Source organism: Tasmannia lanceolata, unplaced genomic scaffold (assembly GCF_043159265.1).
Source record: "Tasmannia lanceolata isolate RefF3 unplaced genomic scaffold, GAP_Taslan_0.1 ptg000018l, whole genome shotgun sequence".
NCBI classification, from domain to species: domain Eukaryota; kingdom Viridiplantae; phylum Streptophyta; class Magnoliopsida; order Canellales; family Winteraceae; genus Tasmannia; species Tasmannia lanceolata.
This window is the reverse complement of record NW_027518695.1, coordinates 63367694-63375012: the sequence shown is the minus strand read 5'-3', so window position 1 is coordinate 63375012 and position 7319 is coordinate 63367694.

Sequence of the window (7319 nt, the reverse complement as noted above, 5' to 3'; positions counted from 1 at the left end):
ATAGAGAGAGAGATAGAAAGAGTGCAGCCGAGATTTATAGTGGTTCGGTCACAACCAAGGACCTATTCCACTCCACCAAGACTACTTGGTGATTTCACTACGGATTCCCTTAATGGCCGGAATCAACCTAATTACAAAGATGGTTCGGCTACGCCTCGCAAGACTCGCCACGAACCAGAAAAAGTTCCGTGTCTCCAACACTTTCTCTTGAGATGGCTACGCGTCTCTTCGCACTCACCAAGTTACAATGATCTTCTTGAAGAAAGAAAACTAAAATCCCTTCAAAAGGGTTACAAATGATGGAAGAAATATGTACAAATATAAGCCTAAATCCACTTCCTTGCTTAGAGATGAGAGAGGCACTAAAATACTTTGATTTGATCTTGTAGATGTTCAAGATAATGCAAAAAGATGTTTAAGAAAGGTTTGGATAGTGTATATATAGCCCATTTGAAAATATGACCGTCTGGGGGTAAAACTGTAATAATCTGGGTTGAAAAAGTCAAGCCTCACAGTCCCCAACGACTCTTTTGCCAGACTGGTGCGGTTGACCGAGCCACGACGGTCGTCTGCCCCTATCGGGCAAACCTTTTTAATTTCAAATTTCAAACCGTCGCGGTCGACCGGCCCCATGGCGGTCGCCCGGCGAGGGCTACCTGTTTGATAAAAAAATTAAGCTCAAAACCTTTCTGCGGTCGACCGGACCTATGGAGGTCGACCGGCCAGACCATGCTGGAGTGTTTCTGGATTTCCAGAGACACCTCCGCGGTCGCCCGGGAAGCGCCGGTCGACCGGCCCGCTATTCTTCGACAAGTGCTGGATTTCCAGCTACCTTGCCGCGGTCGCCCGGGGGACCCCGGTCGACCGGCCCTATGTTAAACTCCATTTTAAATTTAAAACATTAGGGGCTTTTGGGCTATGGTCTTTGAGCTTTAATCCTAAGTTTTCAAATACATTTTAAAACATTGTTAAGTGCCTTTGACATCTCTAAAGCAAATGAGAGGAGTACAACCTAAAAAGACTTGATCTTCACTATATCTTCAAGGCTTCAAGACCACCATGCTTCTTGGATCATCCTAGCTTTGGGGCACACCAAAATCACTCCAATTTAGCTTCAATGCCTTGATCCAAGCTTCCTTGATTGCATACTAATGAGATCTACAACTTAGACAACCAAAACACACATTAGTGATATAAAATCACTTGTGTATGGAATCATCAAAACAAGAATGTAATGCCAAGGTGGGAACCATTAGGCTTACATCTCCCCCCCTCTCTGTGTGTGTGTGTGTGTAAGCATTTTGGAGGAGAAACCCTACACGAGGAAGAAGAAATCCAAAGAAATCCGCCCCTCTGCAGGACCGATGACCCCCTCGTCAACAACATCTTCTACACGACGGATTTTCTGCACCAGGTTAGTGGATTCCTTCTTCAACTCTCTATTCCTTTTTTTTCAGCAGCCCTTTTTCATATTATTTTCGTCAAATAGGGTGTAAATGAGAATAATTTTCTTTGGGTTTCTTCTTTTTCGTCAAATAGGGTTTTCAACAGCCCTATTTCATCTTGTTAATTTTTTTTTGGGTGAAATAGGGCTGCTGAAAACCCTAAGCCTTTGATTTGGGTGAAATAGGGTTGGGGCGAATAGGGCAGAAATAGGGTTTGATTTGCGTGAAATATGGCTGCTGAAATAGGGTTTACATGCTAAAGCAAAAGAAGCTGCTTCTTTGAGTTGTGTGGTTAGAACAAAGCTTTCTCATGGGGTTTATATGGAGCTCAAAAGCCTTCCAAAAAACAAAATATGCCCTCCTTTTTCTGCTGATTTTGGTGAAATGGATCAGATGGTAATGAATTCCAAAGGGGATGATAGATGACCACCGAAAAATGTTTGAGATAATTGATCAAATTGAAAGAAATGGATGGATTTCATGATGCTTTTATAATGAAAAATGGATGTTAGTGCTTTTTCTCTCATAGTATGACTGAAATACATGTGTGACAATCCAAGAGGAGGGGGGTGGGGGTGAATTGGTCAATTAGAAGATTTAGGCTTAATTAAGAGAAGATTAATAATTAATCTAACCCTTGTTCAAATAATCATATTAGTGAAATCTAGGGATTAAACATTCTAATTATGCACATTTGCTAACCCTTGTTCAAATAGATATTATAATGCAATTTAGGGTTTAAACATTCATCTTAATTGCATTTACTAAACCCTTGTTCAATTAAAGCATAAACATAAGTAAGGTTAGAGATTACCAATCACTACACGTGCAAGAGAAGGAAATGAAGAGAGAGAGAGAGAGAGAGAGACAATGAACACAAGATTTATAGTGGTTCGGTCTATCACAAGACCTACTCCACTCTTCACATCCACACGTGAGTTCCACTATCTCGATCCTCCTTCAAGGCAGGATCAATGAGCCATACATGACCAAGCTTTTTCATTTTCAAAGGCCAAAGCGAAGCCCATCTGCACGAAGCCTTCGGCGAGATGATACACCCTCATACACCGTCTTCACCTTTCCTAACGGGCCAAAGAGGATACCCTCGTCTTCACCTTTCTTAACGGGCCGAAGAGAAGACCCTCTTCTTCAAAATTCTTACCGGGCTGAAGAGAAGACCCTCAATGAAGAACAAATAAAAATGAAAAAACACTCAATGCCTCTTAAATAGGCTGATTACAACTTTGTAAGCTCACATTCACTCCAAAAGAATAAGCAAAGAAAAGCCCTATGGAGTGCCTCTTGAAAGAATGTAGAAATGAAAGCTCAAAGAGGTTTTGCTTTTGATCTTCAAAATGAAGCACAAAGAGAAATGTGATTTTATCTTTCTCAAATATTCAAAAGCTTGTAGAGATAGGTTTTAATTATGTATATATAGTATATTTGAAAATATGACCGTTGGGGTAAAACTGTAAATAACTGGCTTGAAAAAGTCAAGCAGAAAACGCCTCAATTGCTAGTTTGCTCGACAGCGGCAGTCTACCGGGCTACACCGGTGGCCCGCCCCTATCGGGCGCCCTTTCATATTTTCAAATTCCTTACCGTCGCGATCAACCGGCCCATGGCGGTCATCAGACGAGGGCTACCTGTTCGCTCAAAAATTCGGCTAAAAAAACTTATTCGCGGTTGATCGTCCCATTGCGGTCGTCCGCCAAGCCCAACCTGGATGTTTTCTGGATTTTTATAAAATCAATCCGCGGTCGTCCGGTCGACCGGGCCGATAAATTTTGAGATGTCTTGGACTTCCAGGTTCTATCTTGCAGTCGCCCGGCAAAGCTCGGTCTACCGGCCCTGTGTGAAATTCCATTTTTAACTTTAAAAATCAGGAGCTTTTGGGCCATGGTCTTGGGCTTAAGTCCTACGTTTTCAAACATATTTTTGGGTGTGTGTCTGATTTTCAAAGATGTAAAAAGTTAGTATGAAAACCATTTGAAAATCTTTTGAAAGTGCATTTAAACATAAAATCAAGAGGACTCCAAATCATTCTAAAAATGAATATCATGAGTCTTTTTGGAATGTGTTGGCTTCTTTGCACTTTCTAGGACTTCTTCAGCTTGAGTGAACATCTTCAACTTGATATGGCTCATGTGACTTCTCCTCCAATCTTCAATGCATGTTGAGGTATATGAGGTGTCACTATGGCATGTTCAACTCCAAGCTCCTTCTTGACACTTGCTAGGAACTTGTGGAATCTTCATGATGAGCTTCTTGATTTGAACATCTCCAAATGAGGATGTCTTCACTGTAGGTGCAAGCTCTTGGTTCCTTTGCTCCTTGATCCACAAGCCATGTGTTGTGAAGAGTTGTGTAATGGCGATTATGACATGAAATTCCTGTATACAACACAACACCTCAAAGCAACACATCGGTCCATAAATGCTAATCAATTTGGTTTGCTAGCATCAAAATAAGAAGGTAAGGTGAATGATTAACCCATGGGAACCCTTGGGCTTACATTCTCCCTCATTTTGATGATGGCAAACAAATTGATTAGGGAGGCAATAGATATTAAAAAAATAGATGAATAAGCATTAAATACAATAAACAATTAAGCAATGCTCCCCTCACTATATGCACAAGAGTAATAAATGAATGTAAAGCATGTGGTGCATACAAAATATGGACTACCTAATCAATTCCCAAAAATCTGCCCCTTTTGTCAACAGCAAAAAGGTAGGGATATGCAAGTGAAAGTGCAAGTGGGGTGTCAAGATAAATGATAGCTTATATAAGCTATATACCAAGTATATGATATAGCATTTAAGCTCTTTTTATGCTTATCTACGAGAAAACATAAGTGAAATGCATGAAAAGCAATTTTTTTTTTTTAATTTCAAAAGATATGCAAGTTAAGAACAATTATGGGGGGCAATAAATCGTGTGAGTATATCATAATGATCTATATAAACGTGAATATGAAACCATTTGGCTTTCCCCCCTATGTATTTGTCATTGGCCCTAGGTGAAACCTATGTTGTAGGGCATGACAGAGAAAATGGTTAAACAGGTGAGTGATTTGAATACTTGGGCTTCATTTGTAACTTTTGATGCAGATAAGTGTCTACCTGAGTAAGGATATGCTCAGATCTATGACTTAACTTTTCATGTTAACAAGTTGCATTGTGTAGGGGATCTCTTGACAATAAGCAGACAAGTCTCTTCCAGAGCAATGATATGCTCTGAACAATAATATAATATTTTTGAGATGACTTGTTTCGTGCTCATAGAGATTTACACATATCAAAATGAAAGCTCCCCCTGACTATGTGCATCTAATATAAATGTTAGAGTTCAAGCAAATAGGCCCTTGATTCAAGTTTAATCACCTTTAGCCATTTTGAGGTGCTCCATTCAATTGATAGTCACATATGAATTAGAATGGATGATTATTAGACATGAGATATGGCAATGAAGAGAAAATAGTCTAATAAATACATGGATACAATAATGAAATCACTGAGGTACATATCCATGGCAACCAAAAGATCATGTATACATAGATAAGAACCATAAAGCTCAATATACATGATCAAGATAGGAGATTAATACCACATTTCTTTTATCACTTCAAGAAATAATAAAAGTAGTATTTGGAAATCTCTTGAAAGAAGTAAATCTAAACTTATTTTCTTCTATCCGGGGCTCTTGTATTGATGAATGTTTAGAAGAGCTTTGATCAATCCTTAACCCTTTCTTCCATGTAAGGGAGCATCTTTTGACAAATCTTTCCGGATTGAGAGATTGGGTACTTACTTTAAATCTTACTCCTTCAAATGGTCATCCTTGAAAGGATGAGTATGAAGTACACATGCCAGCCTTTAGACATGAATCTTCAATTTTCTTAGTCTCTGTTCATCTTTCACTGTGGAAGAATGTAGAGATGGACAGAGAAAAATTGAGTACATCTACCATCTTATTACATCTGGCACGATGGAAGGAGACAAGTACCATAGACAAGCTGCGAAGGACATATGATTTGAGTAGAGTCATCCGAAGCTAGAATTTTGGAAGAGATGATGAGACATGACAAACTCAAAAATATTTTTAAATCATCCCTCTTCCAAGAAATTGTCATTGGCCTTTGATAATTATTATAATGTAAGGCCTGGCAATATACAATGGCGTAGATATGAATGTAAAAAGCACAGCCATTGGATCTTATCATGATAATATATTTTCATTCAAAAATACATGATAAGAGATTACTTCATAGACAATGAGAGGATCATCTCAAGCGCTGTCCTATGAAGAAGGGTTCTAGAGATTTTTCAAACTCTAGAACAAGATACTTATCATTGGCAGAGATAGAAACATATAAGTCTATCCAAGATAAGTATAAGGCCCAAAAAAGGATATGACAGGCTTTAGGCCAAGGGAACTTGTCAGAAGATGAGAGATGATCTCAAATATAAATAATAGGACAAGTCCCAAGTACAACACATATGGAGCAATGTGGCTCTACATGAGTGTACTTATCATATGTGATGCACATTAAACATCATATGATAAGATGAATGGACAGACATTGAGCATGTATAGCTCTCTCTTTCTAAAAGACTCATACATTGTATGAATCCAAAGGGCTGTCCAACCACAGAGACACCAAGGGATTTAAAGGTGAATGATTTTCAAACCACCATTGGGCCACTAATGCATGATTGCTAGGAGAAATCAAGAATGACAGCCTAGCAGACCATGCTCCCCCTAAATATGTGAATAATATATATATATATATATATATATATATATGTATAACACACTAGGCACATATAACTTATCATGGTTAAGATGTTGGCTAAAAGCCAAAGAAATTAGTGTTTTAATTAAAGGTGAGTGTACACTCTCCATCTTACTAGGTAAGAGGACTAAGAGTACTAATTGAGTGTCTTTTTTTTAATTTAAGTTTACCATCTTTACCATGTACCTAGTAGCATACAAGGTGAAATAACTATAGATTATATAAATTATCAATTAAGCTTAAATTTATAGAACTTAGACATTATAAGAGGGATTAATAGAATCTCATGTCCAAGAGAGACATCCATGACTCATGCAAGTGAGAGCTTTCATGGATAGTTTACCATGTTTGGACACAAAAATCATGGTCCAAACATCTATGCTTACATCTACAAACCACTATATATAAGATAGGGCATTTAAGTACAGAGTGCAAAGGGCCCATGGAAAATCAAGATGTGTGGGATACAAGTGTTCCCATCACAATGTGTTACTTGATAACCACTACATTGAATAGTTACCCAAACGAGATACTAGATTCCTATGACATTTTCAATTTTACTCAATTGAGTTTCATACATTGAATCTAGACTTATTTTCAATTCTCTACAAAGACATATTCATGCAGGACTGTAGAGAATAATCCAAGGACTTCTAGAGAATGTCAAGTGATGAACACCTTGGACACATGCATTCCAAAATGAACTACTATGACTAGATAGTTTTATCTTAGTCATGAGAAGATATTCATTTTAAGCCTTTTTAGAATACATCAATTTAACCCATCAAGATTTTTTATTCATTTAATGATAATCATTAAGCACATAAGAATGGGTTTAAAGGACAACTAGGTGCATAGTAATAAACATACTTACTCACTTAGGGGCATAAGAGATGTCTAAGAAATGATTTGAGTGGATTTTCTTAGACATGGCTTTTAATACTTAATCTTGCTAGAAATGATATTCTACCTAAGTTGAATATACCAAGATCTTGCAAATGCTAAAATTGTCCTAAATAGAGTTAAAGAATGAAGGGAATGAACTTGAAAGATCAACTTGAACTCAAGGGCAAAGA